General features: G+C 50.5%; 1 protein-coding gene and 1 long non-coding RNA gene across 5 annotated transcripts in view; one reads left to right on the top strand and one right to left on the bottom strand.

Moving 5' to 3' along the window:
* Positions 1 to 2,059: 2,059 nt before the first annotated feature.
* On the bottom strand, positions 2,060 to 3,890 carry LOC124524888 (uncharacterized). 2 transcript variants are annotated; one of them, XR_006965338.1, is made up of 5 exons: positions 3,678 to 3,890; positions 3,324 to 3,397; positions 3,028 to 3,210; positions 2,671 to 2,810; positions 2,060 to 2,229 (listed from the first exon to the last, which is right to left on the bottom strand). It is a non-coding gene; the product is annotated as an uncharacterized LOC124524888 (long non-coding RNA). The 2 variants fall into 2 exon arrangements; XR_006965336.1 differs by having other exon boundaries at positions 3,324 to 3,890.
* Positions 3,891 to 10,335: 6,445 nt separating this feature from the next.
* SYK (spleen associated tyrosine kinase) overlaps positions 10,336 to 19,631 on the top strand; it is an 87,674-nt gene continuing 78,378 nt past the window's right edge. For 2 of the 3 annotated variants that reach the window (XM_047100985.1, XM_047100994.1), the window contains exon 1: positions 10,339 to 10,441. The gene's annotated coding sequence lies outside the window, so the exon portion shown is untranslated. Of the gene's footprint in view, positions 10,442 to 19,631 lie in introns of all 3 variants that reach the window. The other variant, XM_047100975.1, reaches the window with a different exon arrangement.

Raw genomic sequence — 19,631 nt, forward strand, 5'->3', positions numbered from 1 at the left:
AAAAAAAAAAAAAAAAAACCCAAGCGTGAAGATGCTATTGTCATTGGTGCAGTTGAATACGAAGGGGACTCTGAGTGACCATGGGGTCCTGCACTGGACGCTGGGACAGGAGAAGAGCATCTGTGGAGAAGCCGGGGACGTCTGAACAAAGGCCGTAGAGTAGTTCACAGAGCTGTGACCACGACAACGTTCGGGGATCGAGGCCCCGCGGTTATAAGGGGCTAATGTCAGGGAAAGCCGGGACAAGGAGGCACGGCCATGGTCCAAACCATCTTTGCAACTTTTCCATCAATAAAATTATTCCAAAAGGAAAAGTTTATTATTAATGAAGTACAGATGGGCACCTGGCTGGCTCAGCCGGTGGAGCATGTGACTCTTGATCTCTGGGTCGTGAGTTTGAGCCCCACGTTGGGTGCAGAGATTACTTAAAAATAAAATCTTGGGGCGCCTGGGTGGCTTAGTCGGTTAGGCATCCAACTCTTGGTTTTGGCTCACGTCATGATCTCACGATTTGTGAGTCTGAGCCCCACATCAGGCTTTGTGCTAACAGTGCAGAGCCTCCTTGGGATTCTCTCTCTCCCTCTCTCGCTCTCTGCCCCTCCCCTGCTCACACGCATTGGGCGCGTGCACGCTCTCTCTCGGAATAAATACGTAAACGTTTAAAATGAATAAATGCATAAATGAATAAAATCTTTAAAATAAATAAAGGACGGATTTCCATTTATTTCTGTATTTCTGAGTCAAATTTGTTTTGTGTACTGAGTAACAATGCATTTTTAATCCCTTCGTGTGTACTCAAATCCAGATCCCCATTCGAGATGCCCAAAGATGAAACAAATCAACAAACCTCCTTCTCATTGCCATCCGTGAGAGAAAATGGACAATTTCAAAACCATTAAAACCTTAATATAATTTTGAGAACTTAAAGTGAGCACCACACATTGAAACTAAGGGTTTGGATGTTTGAACCGAATACTGCTAGGTAAGCACGTAACGTTTTTGAATAGACTCATCCTTTTACAAAGTTCATGTAGTAGCATTCCTTCCAGTGAGAGAAAAATAGAACTGTTTGCCTTTTATGGTTGTCGTTTCCCTCCTCTCATTATTCTATAGAAAAGAGGAAGAGTGGGCAAGCTTATGACAAATAGCTCATATTTAACCTGAGATTTAATTTTTTTAACGTTTATTCACCTTTGAGAGACAGAGAGAGACAGAGCATGAGCGGGGAGGGGGCAGAGAGAGGGGGAGACACAGAATCCGAACCGGGGTCCAGGTTCTGAGCTGTCAGCACAGAGCCTGACGCGGGGCTCAAACTCACGAACTGCGAGATCATGACCTGAGCCGGAGTCGGACGCTCAACTGACTGAGCCACCCAGGTGTCCTGAACCTGAGATTTAATATAAGCCCAGACCTAATCGCTGGCTGCCCGGAGGAGGTGTGGATGGCAGAAGGTAGCAGGCGTCTGACCGCAGGCAGCCTCAGTGGGCTGAGGGTCTGGAGACCCGTATTTCTTTTCCCTAAGACCTGGGTAGCTCAGCTCCCCATAGCTGCTCAGTCCTATGACTCCACCATGCTTTCCAACTTCCGATTACATCGTTTCTATCATTTTCCTTAATGAGGAAGGCTGCACTCTCGTCCTGCTCTGACTTGGCAAGGAATTCAGGTAGAGGACGATGCACGATGCTGGCACTCTTACTTGGTAAGCTCCTTGAATAATGTAGACTTTCTACGACACAGACCGGCACACTTTTTCTGCATGGAAACAGATGTAAAACTGGGAGGTTTGGGGGGCCATGTCGAATTTCTGGAGCACGGCCTACTTTGTTCAGTGTGTGTGTGTGTGTGTGTGTGTGTGTGTGTGTTTAACAACCCTTTGAAAATGTAAAAACAGGGCACCTGGGTGGCTCAGTCAGTTGAGCGTCCGACTTCGGCTCAGGTCATGACCTCACGGTTCGTGGGTTCGAGCCCCGCATCCGGTTCTGTGCTGACAGCTCGGAGCCTGGAACCTGCTTCGGATTCTGTGTCTCCCTCTCTTTCTGCCCCTCCCCTGCTCGCGTTCTCTTTGTCTCTCTCTCAAAAATAAACTTCAAAAAATGTATAAACTGATAATAATAAAAATGTAAAAGCCATTCTTGCCACGAGAGGTTGGGTAAGGGAGGCCACCGGCCAGATCTGACCTGCACCTGTCCTTTGCCAATCCCGGATGCCGTTGACAGTGTCTTTAAATGTCTAAGAGGAAAAAATAAATAAGCAAAAGCTCCTGTTAAAAACCTTTCCCTGAGACGACAAAACATTTCTAGATGTGGGGGCCACCTCACGGGGCCGGGCTTGTTCTGACCCAGGCCTCTGAGTTCCGGGGCGGGGAGGCGGAGGGTTTGTGGGGTTGGTACAGACAGCCGGAGGCTCACGCAACCTCTGGTCAAGGCCCAGAGGGAGATGAGCGCCCTCCGGGCTTTGGGGCTGGAGGACCCACCACCTCCTATCTCAGCTGCTGCTATGAGTCTGCAGGTGCCCATCTGATGCCGGCTCCCCTGAGCCCAACAGCCGGCCGGCCGCCTCCTCGTCTCCCTGCCTTTCTCACCAACCCCCCTCTGACCCCCTCCACTCCCGCAGCTGCACACCCAGGAACGGCCTTGGAGCTCTCATTGCCGCTTGTCCGCTGAGACCCACCTGGAGAGCAGAGATGCCGAGGCCGGTGGACAGCAGGGGACCGTCCAGTCCGATGGAAACGTGGCTCTTCTCCTTGATCTCTGATGCTGAGGTATTCTCGTGCTCGGATGCTCAGGACATCTTCAGCCTTCCATGCAGCTCTGACAAGTAGGGAGAGTGCAGAATGAGGGACGCCTTTGGGATGTCCCAAACCACACCCTCCTGGTCACCAGGACTGATGCCCCGGGCAGCTCCCAGGAGCAGGGCGGGAACACAGGACACAGATGCACCCTCTGTGTCCTGCTGCCCCAAGCTGCCTGTCCTCTGGGTGCGATCCCGTCTAAATCCTCAAGGGTCCAAGCACGCTGCAAAACGTACCTTCTCTAATACAGAAGGTCAGAGCAGAGAACGTGTTTATACGTTGCCTCGCAAGCCGCGGTCCTCATAACAGCGGGCAACGTAAACAGAATCGGTTCCGTGTGGTCGGTGCATCTGTTTCGTTTCACAGAAACGTCGCTCCGATGTACAGTTCCTATCAAAGGGTCTCTAGAACGTCAAACACTGAAAGGAGGAAAGCGAGTGAAATCCGTTACTCAAACGACAACACCCACTGGCCACTGACATAAACACATCCTACGTCACAAATTACGGTTTAACACACTTCTAATACGTACGCGTGCCCAGCAAGGTCTATACAAAGACGCAGAGTGTAGAGCGGTCTGTCCTCGTTGTTCAGCCACACGCCCTCCTGTAGGTCACCAGAAACATCAGAAAAACACAACACTCGAAGCAGATCTCCATCAGAGAATGGCAGGGTGTCCACACTGGCCCCACTTCTCTGCTCGACAGCCGTGAACTGGAGGACAACGTCCCTCCCTCACCCTCCTTCGTGTCCTCCACGCCGAACCAGAGAATCTGAGACCTGAGAATCCACGAAGGAAACTGGACAGAAAGGCCAGAAATAGACCCCAGTGTTAATGCAGTGTGATGTTCGATCAACAAGGTATCTTTTTCTCTGTCTGACTTACTTCATTCAACATGACGCCCCCGAGGTCCATCCATGCCATTGCAAATGGCAAGGTTCCATTATTTTTTATGGCGGAGTAATATTCCTTTCTCTATACTATCTTGGCCATAGTAAAGCATGCTGCAATAAACAGGGGGTGCACCTATCTTTTCGAGATGGTGTTTTCATGTGCTTTGGATAGATACCCAGAAGCAGAATTGCAGGATCATAGGGTAGTTCTCTTTTTCATTTTTTGAGGAACCTCTCCAATGTTTTCCACAGTGGCTGCACCAGTTTGCATTCCCACCAACAGTGCACGAGGGTTCCCCTTTCTCCACCTCCTCGCCGACATCTGTTGTTTCCTGAGTTGTTAATTTTAGCCATTCTGACAGGTGTGAGGTGGTATCTCATCGTGGTTCAATTGACATTTCCCTGGTGACGAGTGATGTTGAGCATCTCTCTGTGTGTCTGTTGGCCATCTGCATAAATGAAAAGCACGAAAAGTTTTCATTCGTAACTGAGTTTCAGTGTAGCGACCTCAACCCCAGGTGAGATCTGAAAATACACATCTGTCAAGTTTTCAAACACTACCAATCAATAGGCTAGACGCACGAGCAAGCAGGGAATGCCCATTCGTGGAGCTGAAACATATTTTGAACTAGAAAATGTCATTTCTGTTGTTTGTTTCTAGGCATATTATTTTCTATTTTCATTAAAATAGATTATGATTCCCAGAGCAATAATATTTAATAGGATTACATGCCAACACACTTAATGCTTTGCATTGGAAGACTATCCTAAAATAATGTCATATTGCTTCAGTTAGTTGCTTTATACTTAACTAAATTGACTTGCAGTTGAGTTCCAATTAAGTAATTATATTTTTAAAGGGTAACCTTTTAGGCAAATACATTGTCACCTGTTGAGATATTTGATCTTTTTTATTTTTTTATTATTTTTAAAGGGTTTACTTAGTTTTGAGAGAGAGAGAGAGAGAGAGAGAAAGAGAGAGAGAAGGAGCAGGGAGGGGCAGAGAGAGAGGGAGACACAGAATCCGAAGCAGGCTCCAGGCTCTGAGCTGTCAGCACAGAGCCCGACGCGGGGCTCGAACTCGCAGACCTCGAGATCATGACCTGAGCCGAAGTCAGTGGCTTAACCGACTGAGCCACCCAGGAGCCCCAAGATATTGATCCTGTTTAATCTCCAGTGCTTAGCATCATGCCTGGCAAAAAGAGGCACACAGTAATTGTTTGTTGATTTGAATGTCACTAAAAATAAGAAGTCAGAGGTGCCCAGAGGAGCCACACATATGCCCGGGAAAGCCTCGGAACGATGCCTGTGCTTTCTCGCCCCCACCGGTGTTATCACCACTGTGTATAAACCCACGCAATCCAAGTTCAAGTGCTATCCTTAGTCCTTAAGTTACTTTTCTCTTTTTTTTAATTATCGTATTATTTATTTATTTATTTCATTATTATTTTGTTGTTGTTGTTCGAAACCTCACTGACAACAGAATAAAGGAGGAAGCCCGCCATTTGCAGGTCAAAGGTCACTTTCCCACCCTGGTTGAATCGGTGGAGGAAATCCGGCAGAAGGAGGCTTTTTCTCCATGTTCCCTGGTATTCTCGCTGATAGAGGTGACCAGTGGGGGGCATCCCTGAGATTCAGCAGCGCCGGCCTGTCAAAATTAGCTTGCTTCAAAGGACAAATAGGGTCGAGTTGTTCCCTTTGAAAAAGGTATCCCTACCCCTTAAAACAGTTAAAATGGTGAATTTCGCGTTTTGTGACTTCTATTCCAAGTCAAAATAGTTTGTATCAAAATGCACTAAATGCTGTCCTACCTCTGGAGTTTACTCCTTCCTGTGCCAATAAAATTTTACCATGTCAATAGGTGCAGTTGAATAGTCTTTTTGTTTGCAAAGCTAAAGCATCCTGATAGATGGATCACGTGTAACTTGTGTTTTTTAACTTGAAAGAGATGAAAAATGTGAAGCCTGCGTTCTAAATATTAAAACGTACGGTGTATATTCTACACATTCAATACATCTACCTGAAGTTGAAAAATGTGTGTCATTAGGGGCCCCCCGGGGGGGCTCAGTCAGTTAAGCGTCCGACTTCAGCTCAGGTCACGATCTCACGGTCCGTGAGTTCGAGCCCCGCGTCGGGCTCTGTGCTGACGGCTCAGAGCCTGGAGCCTGCTTCCGATTCTGTGTCTCCCTCTCTCTCTGCCCCTCCTTAGCTCACGCTCGCTCTCTGTGTCAAAAATAAATAAACTTAAAAAAAAAATGTGTGTCATTAAATTCCGGATAAAGGTGGTGAAATCTTCAGGGCCCCACTATCTAGAAAAAGGAAAAAGAAACTTCCCTCTCCCTCTCACGTCTCCCCCTCTCACGTCTCCCCAAGAAAAAGAGGGAGCGGCGGAAAACAAAAATGTAAAAGTTACTAACAGCAACCAAACAAGAAAAGGAGAACCACTCAACGAAATGAACTTGGAAAAGTGCTAGCTCATAAGAAAAACAGAAGTTGGAGAGGATCACGGTGAGGTCAGGCCTCCAGCTCCCAGAAACCGCATCTGGTGAGTCTACAAAATCCTGGCAGTTGTCGCTCAAATCTTGAGAGGATAAAAGGGAGTAATTGCGTGTTTCTTAGTGTTGACCGTGGGGCGGTGAAAAGGGCTGAGGTGGGGATGAGGGGTCACAGGGAACCGTCAGCATCTGGGCATGGCTTCGTGTCACCAGTGGGAAGCCTCGGGGCCCATGCTGATTGGGGAACGGAGCTGACACCCAATGGTGCTCCAAGGAGTGGGGAAGCCTTTCCCTTTCCCTCTGCCGGGGAGGAGCGGGGCCTCCTGCCTCCGACCCGGGGTCCTGCGGGACAGAGGAGCCCGGCCGGTGCCCCTGACCTTCAGCTAAGCCCACCCCCTGCACCGTGCTCAAAGACGATAGCAAATTAGGGATCAAAGGAATATGAGGCCGGGGAGAAAGGACCTGCGGTAGGAATCCAGGAGCTGTCACCCGCAGAAGAGCAGAGCGAAACAGAAGTTCCGGAGAAACGCTGCCAAATTAGCGCAAGGTGACGGCACTGAAGCAGTCACCCTGCTAAAGACCATAGAGAATCGGAATAAGAAGAGAAAGGGTGAAGGACAAAGGATCAGGATGGCTTGGATTTCTCGACATGAGACTGAAAGAAAGCAAGAAAGCGACAGAACGATGACTTCAAAATTGTAAACAGAGGTCATTTCCGAACCAGAATTCTTTACAGTTCAAACCATCAAACTTGACGGTAGAAACTTTGTGGCTACAGAAGTTCTTTATAACACCTACTTCCGGGGCGCCTGGGGGGCTCGGTCAGTTAAGCGTCCGACCTCGGCTCAGGTCATGATCTCGTAGTCTGTGAGTTCGAGCCACTTGTCTGGCTCTGTGCTGATGGCTTGGAGCCTGGAACCTGCCTCAGATTGTGTCCCCCTCTCTCTCTCTCTGCACCTCCCCCACTCTCCCTCCCTCCTTCTCAAAAGAAATAAATAAACACTTAAAAATCTTTCAGAAAAAAACACATACTTCCACATATCTAGGGAAACAAACGGACAGCTGGTTCCACCAAAGCGACGGAATAAACTCCTAAGGAAGGGAAAGCCACGAAATACTAGAAACACCGACTTCAGGATAGAAAAGAAACAAAAAGAAGCATGGAGCAGAAGGAGAAGATGTGAAGCCTCGAAAACCTGTAAGCAAACAGGGCCCAAATTTCCAGCCCAAATTCCTGTCGCCTAGGTGGTCCAGAAGAACCATAAGCTGAGAACTGACCCTAAGTTGTCCAGACCCTAGTTTTACCCTGGGCTTCTGACAGAAACAAAAGCAAATTGTCTCTGAAAGAAAATGTCTTCCTCAACGAATCTCCACAAATCATTTTTTTTTTTTAATTTTTTTTTTCAACGTTTATTCATTTTTGGGACAGAGAGAGACAGAGCATGAACGGGGGAGGGGCAGAGAGAGAGGGAGACACAGCATCGGAAACAGGCTCCAGGCTCCGAGCCATCAGCCCAGAGCCCGACGCGGGGCTCCAACTCACGGACCGCGAGATCGTGACCTGGCTGAAGTCGGACGCTTAACCGACTGCGCCACCCAGGCGCCCCACAAATCATTTTTTAAAGACAGTAAGTGGCTGGAGCACCTGGGTGGTTCAGTCAGTTAAGCATCTGGCTCAGGTCATGATCTCACGGTTCGTGGGTTCGAGCCCCGCGTCGGGCTCTGTGCTGATGGCTCAGAGCCTGGAGCCTGCTTCCGATTCTGTGTCTCCCTCTCTTTCTGCCCCTCCCCCACTCACGCTGTCTCTCCTCTCTCTCTCTCTCTCTCACTTTCTCAAAAATAAATAAACGTTACAAAAATTAAAAAAATAATAAAGATAGTAAGTGGTTCACAGAGATTGCAGCCAAGTGCACTAGGAAGCCTGGTCATGAGCAAGAACAGGTGGAAATATACAAGACGAACAGCTATGGAGACCTCAGATGTCCATTAACACAGCAACACCAGAAAAGGAACACATTTGCTATTCTTAAATTAAAAAAAGAAAGAAAGAAAGAATCTGCAGGGGACAGGAGCCTTTAAACAGTGACTGTGTGGGGAATCCCCGAGACCAACATGGTGAAAAGTTTCACTGGGAGGGCCTCCTGGACCCGGAATATAGTCACAGCTAAGATTTACTACCGTGAAGGGTTAACAGCCAAGCGAGCAAAGGGAGAAGACACTGGGGAAGAGAGAAGAAAGTTCTGGCAGAAATGTGTTGACTTTTATTTATTTAGTCATTTTTAAAGATTTTAAAGATTTTATACATATATGTGTGTGTGTGTGTGTGTATTTTTTAGTGTTTATTTTTGAGAGAGAGAGAGAGAGAGAGAGAGAGAGAGAGAGAGAACGCTAGCGGGGGAGGGACAGAGAGAGCGGGAGACACAGAATCCGAAGCAGGCTCCAGGCCCCGGGCTGTCAGCACAGAGCCTGACGTGGGGCTCGAACTTACCAACTGTGAGATTGGGCCCTGATCCGAAGTCTGAGGCTTAACCAAATGAGCAAGCCCCTAAAGATTCTATTTTTAAATTGTCTTTTAGATAGGTTTTTTTCCCTGGAGATTTGTGTGATGATTTTAACATTTTTTTCCAACATCCCTAGAAGCATGCTAATTAACTTTAAAATGACTCAAAGTTGCAGACGACCACAGCAGTGCCAAAGGGAGGCGTGTGGGGACAGACCTAGAAGCTCATCTCCACTAACGGCCCCTGAGGACACAGAATCTTAGGAAGCTCGGCGTTTGCTCTCACATACAGATTCAAAGCTGGTCCTCATTGTCCACGTCCAACAACAGCCTGTGCGCTCCGGAAACCTCCTGTCGGCAAGCTGTGCAGCCTGTGTTTGGAGAGTGCGACTATTTCATCTGCTGTTGGAAGCAAAACTAATGCGTGACAAATATAGCAAATACAGTAAAAATCCTTCACTTGAGTTACACGTTTAATGACAAAAATGTACGGAAGAGAACGTCCAAGTGGGAGAGACTGGGTTCCGGTGAGCGTCCGTGCTCCTATCACCTTGTGTTTTTCCATGGCAATTATAATCTAACGCACTGTACACTTTATTTTGATTTTATTTATTTTTTTTGGCTCGGGGCACAGCCTTTTAAAACACGTACTGCCAACTGTTCTTACCAAGAAGATGAGGACCTGGGAACTGTTTCACAGCAAGGTTTTCAAAGGGGCTGTGCAATAGAAAAAGTGGGGAGAGGGGATGGCGGAGGGAGCTTAGGCAGGTGTTTTTAAAACATGTATTTAAACTACAGCAGATGTTAGACTTAATTTCCTTGGGTCGAGGCCCGAGAGTCGGTCGTGGGTAGAAAGAAGCAAGTTAAACTCACGGTCAAGAACCTTCCAACAATGAGAGCCTTCAGAAAGCGGCCGCGTTGGACGCGCTGGGCCCGTCCAGAGGGGCGCGGTGAACTCGGCCTCTCATCTACAGACAGCACAAGGCCACCTGGCCGGATGGCGGAGGCCTTGTGCTCTCAGATCAGCAGGAGCGCCCTGGCTTGGTGACCAGGAATGCCTGGTCACTCTTTTTCCCACGCAACGACAAGGCGAACTGGGCGCGCCCCTGAGTGCGGCCGCTGCTTCAAACAGCCAGGTGGCAGGTCAGGCCGGCCAGGTGGCCTGCTGTTGGTAGCGCCCCTGGTCTGCTTAGGAAGGCCCCTAGCGCGGGCCCTTAGTGCCTGGAAGGCAGGCGCAGGGGCGCCGGGGGCACTTGGGGCGCGACCTGGGCCTGGGGGCTCTGGGGCGGGACCGGGCCTGGGGGCCCCAGGGCTCACGGGCGGCGGGGGCGCGGGGGGCGCTCGGGGCGGGACCCAGCCATGGGGGCACCGGGGCGCGCAGGCGGCCGGGGAAGGGCCGGGGGACGCAGGGGGCGCTCGGGGCGAGACCCGGGCACGGGGGCGCACAGGCGACGGGGAGGGGTCGGGGAAGGGTCGGGGAGCGCGGGGTCGGTCGGGGCGGACTCTCGGGGCGGGCCCCGGGCGCGAAGGCACAGGGCGCACGGGCTGCTGGGCGGGCCCGGGGCGCTGGGGCGCGGCGGCCGGGAGGAAGTGCGGGGCCTGCCCGGGCGCGTTAAGGAAGTTGCCGAAAATGAGGAAGCGCCTCGCGCTGGGCGGCTGAGGCGACTCCAGCGGCCGGAGGAGCGAGGAGGAGCGGGCGGCCCCGCGCTGCGCCCCGAGCCGCCCCGGCCCCGCGCCCCGCCCTCGGCTCACCTGGCACAGGTAGGCGTGCGGCGCGCTCTGGGCCCGGCAGCGTGGACGCGGCGCCCGCGGGCACCGGCGCGCCAGGGGGGATGCGCTCCTTGCCCCCCCCCCACCCCGGCCCGGGGTCTGCGCCCCGGCACCCGGCGGGGCAGGTGCGCGCGGGGGGCCCTCGGCCTTTGAAAATCGAGAGCAGTCCGAATGTTCGGAGTTAAAACGGGCGGGTGCTGAATCCCTACCTCCCCCCGCTCAACCGGGTGCGTCGGGGGCCGGGCGACCGGGGTGCGGAAGCCGCGGGCGCGGGGGACCTGGGCGGGACGCGCACGCTTTCGTTTGGCCGGCTCCGCAGTCACTGGAAAATTCCACCGTGTGTATGTATCCCAGTGCGGATGCTCATATGCCCGCGGGGGGCGGGGGGGGGGCTTAACGCATTCGCGGCTTTTCCTACGGAAAGAAAGGGCAGTTGCGTAAAAGCATGAAACTTTCTGAGCCACCGCTGAAATTCGGCGGGATCGCGCCTTTCGACACATTTTCATGGTGAAGTAGCTTCCTTAGCCAGTGACTCGGAGAAGGAAAGGAGGTTCTCTGTAGGACAGCGTAGGTTTGCGTTAAACAGGGTCTTGGCAACGTGGCTCCAAAGCCTTAAGCCCTCCGTGACTGCAAAGGGGATTCGGTTCTGGGTGTTTTCGAATGTTGGAGAACCGGGAAGACGGTCATCGGAGAAGGGGCAGTGGGAATCTTTTTCCGTTGCAGGCTGGTGCAAGTTGTGTTTCTGAGTTTGCCTGAATCACCAAAGGTTCCACTGATCCCCCGCAAAACTTCAGAAGTTAGCTGTTCGTTTCCTTGCGCCCTGAAAGCCTGCCCCTGAGTAGGAAGGAGTGGGAAATGTCCATTCCTGAATCTTCTAGGGAAAATGGAGCTCATCTTGTGAGGACTTGGAATTCCTGGAAGAAATGGAGATGGTTCTAGCCTCTGAAGTCTTTGTTTTAGTAAGAACAGATCCATTGCTGTTACACAGGCAGCTGTCAGTGAAATGCGATTAAATTCATTGATGTGCCGCCACCCCCACTCCCACCCCTCCCCCCCAAAAAAGTCCAGTGCGTGAATACATTTGTCCTAGAGCTAAAACGTTTAAAAACTTGTAGAGTTATGGGGTGCCCGGGTGGCACCGTTGGTTAAAGATGGGACTTCGGCTCAGGTCATGATCTCACGGTTCATGGGTTACAGCCCTGCGTCCGGCTCTGGGCTGACAGCTCAGAACCTGGAGCCTGCTTGGGATTCTGTGTCTCCCTCTCTCTCTCTCTGCCCCTCCTCTGTTCGTGCTCTGTCTCACTCTGTCTCTCAAAAATAAATAAACGTTCAAAAATTTTTTTTTTAACTTATAGAGTTATTAGGTGTTTTAAATGAGAAATCTTGGCTGTTAAAATTACTTTATCAAGTCATGTTCCATCTACATCATACCTTGGGTGTATTTAGAGAAATGTTGCAGCGAAATAGAAATTGATTTGTATTCTCTGTATGTGGTGTACTTCCATAGGGAGGATTTTATAAGCAGTCTTAATAAGTAGAAAGTTTTTCATGTTGGAAGCTAGGATAAACAATGAGGTGTATATTTTAGGTGTTTACCTTTCCTGAAACGGAATGACGGAAAGACAATTTTATTGCTAGATCTTTGTCTCAGAGACAACTCACGTTAGCCTTCTCCAGGCTCATATTGAAAAATCTAAGTGCAGGTCTGATTTCTCTGTTTTTTTATTTTATATTTTTTTAAAAAAAAATTTTTAACGTTTATTTATTTTTCAGACAGAGAGAGACAGAGCATGAACGGGGGAGGGGCAGAGAGAGAGGGAGACACAGAATCGGAAGCAGGCTCCAGGCTCTGAGCCATCAGCCCAGAGCCCGATGCGGGGCTCGAACTCACGGACCGCGAGATTGTGACCTGAGCTGAAGTCGGATGCTTAACCGACTGAGCCACCCAGGCGCCCCTATTTTATATGTTTTTAATGTTATTTTTTTTTGAGAGATAGAGACAGAGCATAAGCAGGGAGGGGCAGGCAGGGAGGGAGACACAGAATCCGAAACAGGGCTCCAGGCTCCAAGCTGTCGGCCCACAGCCCAACACAGGGCTGGAGACCCATGAGATCATGACCCGAGGTGAAGTCAGATGCTTAGCCGACTAGCTACCCAGGTGCCCCCGATTTCTCTGTTGTTGTTGTTGTTGTTGGTTTTTTTTTTTTTAATATGTATTTATTTATTTTGAGAGGGAGAGAGCACAAGCAGGGGAGGGGCAGAGACAGAGCCAGAGACAGAGAATGAGAATCTCAAGCAGGCCCCCTACTCAGTGTGAAGTCCAATGCGGGGCTCAAACTCACAAACTGCGAGATCATGACCTGAGCCGAAGTCAAGAGTCAGACACTTAAGCAACTGAGCCACCCAGGCACCTCTGATTTCCTCTGTTTTCACACCAAAGACTTCTTTGTAGGGTGTCACTCATGCAGCACACAGCATGTCCGTAATTATTCTCCAAAACCCTTGTGCTAAGGTATGTTTTGGAATCCTGGATTTTCCACAGTTTAGAATTCAACTTTGGAATCTCACGGTCAGCACTGAGCAAAAGGTTTCTCCGAATCCAGAAAGGTCTGTGTGCACGCTGCCGCCATGTTGGCGACTCGGCTGGACAGCACCTTGTGATCTTACCCGTTCGGCTGTCTGCACCAACAGACTGACTCGTCTGCCCCAGTGGAATACACAGGCTATAAATAGCCGTGTGTCCGTCTAGGGCAGATGTTGTCACTAAGCGAGCTTCCCTAAAACTTACCTCAAGACCGTGTTTTTCAGAGCGTTTTCGCGTTAGGACTCAGGGACCCTACGAGACTCCTTGGTGCTACTGTTTACTTTTGAAAATAAATTGCATTTCTACTGTCCAGTAACTCACACCTCCTGCAATTCAATGGGCCGTTTCCCCTTTTCGGGAAGTCTGAAACAGCAAGACCGAGCTGAAGTTTCAGCAATAGCACTCACGGTGTAGGTCCAAGGGACAAGAGGACGTTTCAGCCTTGCTGATAAACCGTTCTCCAACAGCAAGTGTTCCGGCAGCCGATGATGTTAGAGCGAGAATACACAGACCGTGTGGCCACCCTGTGTCGCTGAAGTGTGTTTCCTGTTCTCTTCACAGCTGGCTCTCTGTCCCTTATCTGCGCCTGAAGGATGGCAGGGCGCTTTTACAATCCAAGCTAATTTTTGCTTTCTCAACTGTCACTGTATAGATTTTTTTTTCCAACGGCCCCGGATCCTCACCTCCTTTCCCCTCACCTCCCTCCCCCGATCGCAAGTTTCGACATTTTATTCCATTTCTGTTTTGTTTTTTTTTTTTAATGTTTATTTTTGAGAGAGAGAGAGACAGAGCGTGAGCGGGGGAGGGGCAGGGAGAGAGGGAGACACAGAATCCGAAGCGGGCTCCAGGCTCTGAGCTGTCAGCACAGAGCCCGACTCGGGGCTTGAACCCACGGGCTGAGAGATCATGACCTGAGCTGAAGTCGGATGCTTAACCGACTGAGCCACCCAGGCGCCCTGAGAATTTTTTTTTTTTAATGGTCACATGCTGAACTTTTTTTTTTCGCCTTGGACTTGACATTGTCTCAAGTTGATCTTTGTCACTTGGAAAATAGATTTTTGTTTTGTCTTGCTTTTGACCGAGGCATTGTGGGAAGATTAATACAAAACTAGAGAGCGGATATTCAAGGAAAACTTCATTCACTTATTTCGATGACCTAATAGCAGGGACACGTTCTGTGAGCTTGAAGTTTTGCCTGACAAAGTGTTAGCTTGCTTCCATTGGAAAATCGCTGCCTTTGACCTTTAATTATGTAAGTTTTGTCCGATGAATCTTGAAAGGTGGTTGGATTGGAATCACAGTCACAATTAGCCAAGGCCAAAGATACCAGTAGGAAAAAGACTATTTGGGGTCATATTACAGTGGGTTTAACAAATCAACAATGACTCCATCTTGATTCTTCCATTTCTGGAAACCACCAGAAATGGTTTCTGGAGGCTACCAAGGGCTGCTGGTGGGAGGAAGAGGTAAGTAGTGAGGGGAGAGCAGTGACGCCCCAGTTACTAAGGAGGGTGGGCAACAGCTTCTGTGACAGATGGTATCTGGTGAGTAGCGTCCACTGGCCTGGGGTACCTGCTCTGACACTGGGGTCCTGGCTCCTGAAGCCAGAGAAGGCACCACTACTCCGTGCTGTGCTGGAGCCCTGGCGGGGGCCTGGGACAGAAGGGCCCGGAGCTCCCTGCTTGGCCCGCTGGATGAGAGAGGCTTCGTCTGGACTCAGGCTGAGCCAGCAACAGTGCCCCAAGGCTGGTGTCAGGGTAAGTGAGGCCCAGGCCCAGGCGTGGTCAGGACAGTCAGTGGGGAGAGTGGGGAGGGATGGCCGAGGGCCCAGAGCCTAGTTTTGGGAAGAGCCACCATTTAGATATTAGCTTGTTTGTCTATGCTGTGCGTGGGCTGCAAAAGGCATCCGAATGTCCAACGTGTGACCTTCACTGTCCCACTACAGCTGTTTGTCAGAACTGGGAAATCTTCATTCTGCTCTGGTCCGTCTGATAATTTGTTAACGCTGTTTCTGCCGACTTGTCACAGTTTAGGTGTGACTAGAGTTGAGTTTGGTTTTTATTAAATTCTCGTTTGTAGCAGTACGTTCCCATCCTCTAGTGCTGTTCCCCAAAGCAATCCTTTTCATCTTTTTGGCTATTTCTTCTAGAACTTTCCACCGCGTTTCCTGACAATAGGCTCATTTGTTCTTTGGTTTTGATGTATCAGTTCTAGACTGTGTCTGCCAACTTCCTGCTGTGAGAAGGGAGCCCTGGGCCTTCCCAGACCACCACCCATGACAGTCGTGCAGTCATTTGGGGTGAAGAAGCCTATTTGGTATTTATTGTGATGATACTTAACTGCTAAAGCAAGGTGTGCAATATAGTTCCAGTTTCTTGCCCTTGGTTGTTTTTCCTGGGCGAACTATTGCTTTTGTGTTCTCCCGGTTGGCTCTGTGCCTGTTACAATGGTCTCCCCAGCTCTCCGACACAAAACTCACCGCCCCCCCCTCGCTTTCTCACTGTGTCAGATATACCAAGCAATCGATCAGTTCCATTTTTCTTTTCTCCTGGAGCCTTTCTCGTTCTCGCCAGAGTCTGATGGTTTTTCTTCAGCCCCGCCACACGCGTATCAGAAGCCTGCAGTGGGAAGGTGGTTGACTAAATACATTTTCCGCAAAGTGTCAGACCTTTGCTCTACCGTTTGGGGTCTTAACACACCTCTTATCAGTTTACCCATTATAAATCCCTTGTCATAATTGTGGAAAACATTTCCTTGGAAATTTTATTTGTATTATGTATTTCATATGTATATATGATATGTGTTATATATTACATGTATGCATATATAATATATAATAAATATGTATATACGATGAGATAATATATGTCGTAACTCCAATGTGATAGTTGTCGTCTACATTTTAGGTCAGTCTCCACACCACCTCTGTATTTGCTCTGACACTGATGTTTTATTATCCAGTTGATGAGCATATATATATTTTCCTGGGAATGGGGAGCCCACGGCACTTTTTTCAGATGCCTCGTCTGGATCCCTTGGTCCCGAAGCAGGTGCCATGTGACCTTAAATGGTGTTCCCAAGGAAGCTTTCTTTGCCCAAGTCGTGCTGTGTCAGATGGGATATGGTCGAGCAGGCAGGTCGCTGTTATGGGTGCGGAGCCGTGGTACAGGGGGTGTGTGCGGGGAGGGCACCTGCCGGCACTCTCACACCTCCGTGGCCGTGGGATGCGTTGGTTCCTTGAGCATCCTGGGGGTCGGGGCTCCTGGGTCCCCTTTGTGAAATGACTGGCGGCCTCCTGCCGCCCCTTTACAAGATCTCAGGTTTTGCATGGGTGGAGGCAGAATGCTGTGGTTATTTTAACCTCAAGTGCTGAGAATGTTTGGATCACTTGATTGCTATGATGCCTCAGAGTCATGGCCACTGAGTATTTTTATCAGCAGCGGTTGAGGGTAGGTAGGGGTCCAAAGTTCCTCTCGGTTCAAGTCTCATTGTTTTTAAGCTTTTGTTTCGATCTCTGTGAATAGAACGACCACAAGGGGGTTCACTGAGATGTACCACGGAGCCACGTGGGTAGCCCCCATACCTGGCCCGCGGTTGGGACTGAGATGACCACCACGGCCACTCCCACGAGGCCGGCTCTAGGAATGTGTTCCTGCAGTCTGGGGCAAGGCTAATAATAGCACTCCCAAATGGGTCACGGGTGAATAAGCACGATTTCGTTAGTAATTTATTTTTTTATTTGAGAGAGAGAGAGCAAGAGAGCAGAGGAGCAGCAGAGGGAGAGAGAGAGAATCCTAAGCAGGCTCCACGCTCAGCATGGAACCCGGTGTGGGGCTGGATCCCGCCACCCCGGGATCATGACCTGAGCCGAAATCAAGAGTCAGACGCTTAACTGACCGAGTCACCCAGGTGCGCCTCCAAATACTATTTCTGAAGTTAGTTTCTCTGACCTCCAAGTTGGGAGAACCTTCTGGCATTTTTAAGTTTCTCTGACCTCCAAGTTGGGAGAACCTTCTAGCATTTTCTAAGGTGGTAAATGCAGAACGTGCACCGGTATGTGTCCATCAGGGAGAAATTCAGAAAAGACCGGGACCAGTAACCCCTGTGTGACCAGCACCCTCTGTGGGAGGGCAGCCTAGTGTGTTTGCCTCCAGCCTTCGGTCCTCTGCGCGTGTGTGTGCGCGTGCGCGTGCGCGTGCGTGTGTTTCTTAACACCAGTATCATTCTGCAACTTTCTTGTTTTAATCGACAACGTGCCGAGGAGTGAAGAGGTCTTCCTATCCGTGATTATTGTGTTTTATTCCACAGATTGGAAAATATGATCATTTACTGATAGACATTTAGGGATTCCCCCCCCCCCGCTAATTTTTGATATTTGATTATTAGCACATCGCCCCTAACCAACCGAGCTAGCCGGCCACCTAATTGTTGACATTATAAACAAAGCTGCAGTGACCGCACGTTTTCATTCGTGTTTCCCCCCTCTTTTGCCCTTTGAATTGTGTTTCACAGAACCATCGAGTGGCTCGAGAAAGATCTTCGCCCTGTCCATCCAGTTATCAAATCCATCTATCGAAGCTGTTATATTGCAGCAAGCCGGTGGTTAGTTTCCAAGGAATATAGTTAATCCTTTATTTTTTTAATGATACCTTCAGTGTTTGTGGTGTTTCTTACGGGTTCCAGTGTGGACATTCTCTTCTTGCTGTGTGGCCTCTGTCTTCCTTTGGCATGGGCTCATCTGTTGGCTCATTTTGGTGCCTCTCCTTTATGCAGGGCGAGCTTTCCTGCTGTGCTTGGTGATCCTAGGATGTGGTTGGTCTTTTTTTTTTTTTTTTTCCTCCAAGGTGGCCTAGGAGTTCGTCTTCTGAGTCTGCATTTGTTCTGTGGCTCTTTCCTAGCCTGTCCCCGTGAGATAGGAGGGGTGAGGTATGCACGGGGCAGGGGGAGGCAGGAACCAGCGTGTGGGGTGCAGGGGCGCTCTGTCCTTCTCGGATGTGGTCGTGCCCTGCCTCTCTGAACGCGTGTCTTTCCTGCAGAGACTGCTCAGCAGGGAAGAGGGGCTGGAGGGGGCTGGGCCGCCTGGTTGCTCCGCTCCCCCCCCCCCCACCCAAGGCTCTGGCATTCCCGGACACCACGCCCTTGGGCCTTCTCCCAGCTCCCAGCCTGCCCCTGCTCCCTGCCTGCACGTGGACTGTGGTTTCCGCCTTCGGGCTCGGCCCATCTTGCTCCGTCTCTTGGCCATGGCGGGGGCTTGCCTTTACTCCTATCACGGTCATGGACTCAGAGTCTGTGTGACAGTTTTAATGGTGTTTCTTTCCTTTCTCTGCCTTTGTAGCTGCTGCGTACGCTCAAAGAGGAACTCACCACTTCCTTTTTTTGTTGTTAGCCACCCCAATCAGCTGATGGTCATAGCTGTGTGAGGACGTGACAGCGAGGAGGAGGAAGGAGAGGAGGTCGCCAGGGCAGGGCTGGATGACAGGCCTGGGGCTCCTTCGGTGTGGCCTGTGGCCCTGGGAGCGGGGCCAGGCAGCCTGGAGCTCAGGCAGGGAGTGTGTCCCAGCAGAGGGCTGCGCTGTGGCATCCATGCTGATTACTGGAATGTGGCCAGCCCGGAAGCGTAACTTTCACAGACGCACGTTTAAGGATGCACGGGGTGTTAAAATGGAAGGGACCTGGGGGACCATCGGATTCACCTGCTGGGAAGCAGTCAGGCCCAGAGAGCTGACGTGACTTGTCCAGCTGCTCAGGGGTGTTCCTGCATTGCAAAGCCTCAAACGGGTGTGTTGGGAATCCAGAACTGCGACTGTCACCTGCTGCTCCGACAAGGGATCTGCTGCCGTGCATAGTGAGGGGACGTGGGGTCCTGTCCTGGACACGAGGGGACCCAAGAAGGCAGAGGGAGAGCATGAGCGCAGGGGGCCATGCTGTTTCTATCTTTATAGCTTTGTGTTGGGAAATTAAGCTCACTCAGTAGGAGTTGGACCAAAAAGTCCTGAATCAATGAGGGGTTAATATGCAAACATCTGATGATTTTACGTTTTGTCTCTTTTCGACACACGGTAAACTCACTTCCAAGTTCACCGTCAGCGTGAACTGGAGCCACGTGGAAGCGTGTCTGTAGGGGCCCGCCAAGCCGCGGTCTATGCCTCAGGCTGCCCCACAAGGGGAGGAATCGCCACGAGCGTGGGGAGGGAAAGTGCGAGGTGTCCTGACGGATGGAACAGAGCAGGCGAGAAAGGACGTTTTCCGGCTCCGTGTTGTCCGATGGTGGCCACATTTGTGACACAGTCGTCTGCCATGAGAGCGTGCACCCTAGAAAAGAGGCAGAACGTCAGGCAGGGTGCCCGCGAAGGAGCCGCCGGTCTCTGCAAAGACACCGCGGCCAGGTAGTCCTGGCTTATCTCTTCTAAGAAGACTCTGGAAATTGGGTCGGCATCCATCGAGAGAGGAGTGGCATTCCTTTGCTACAGTTGCCCAAACAGAGGAGGCGAAAAGTGGTGGTTTAAACAGTTCTGGAGGCCGGAGGTCTGAGACCAGAGTGCCTGCAGGGCGGGTTTGTCCCGGGCCTGGCTCTTTGGCTTGTGGATGGTGTCCTCT

This window comes from Lynx rufus, unplaced genomic scaffold, assembly GCF_022079265.1.
Source record: "Lynx rufus isolate CCGP_SWC_20201006 ecotype Redwood Valley unplaced genomic scaffold, mLynRuf1.p SCAF_10, whole genome shotgun sequence".
In the NCBI taxonomy this organism is placed as follows: domain Eukaryota; kingdom Metazoa; phylum Chordata; class Mammalia; order Carnivora; family Felidae; genus Lynx; species Lynx rufus.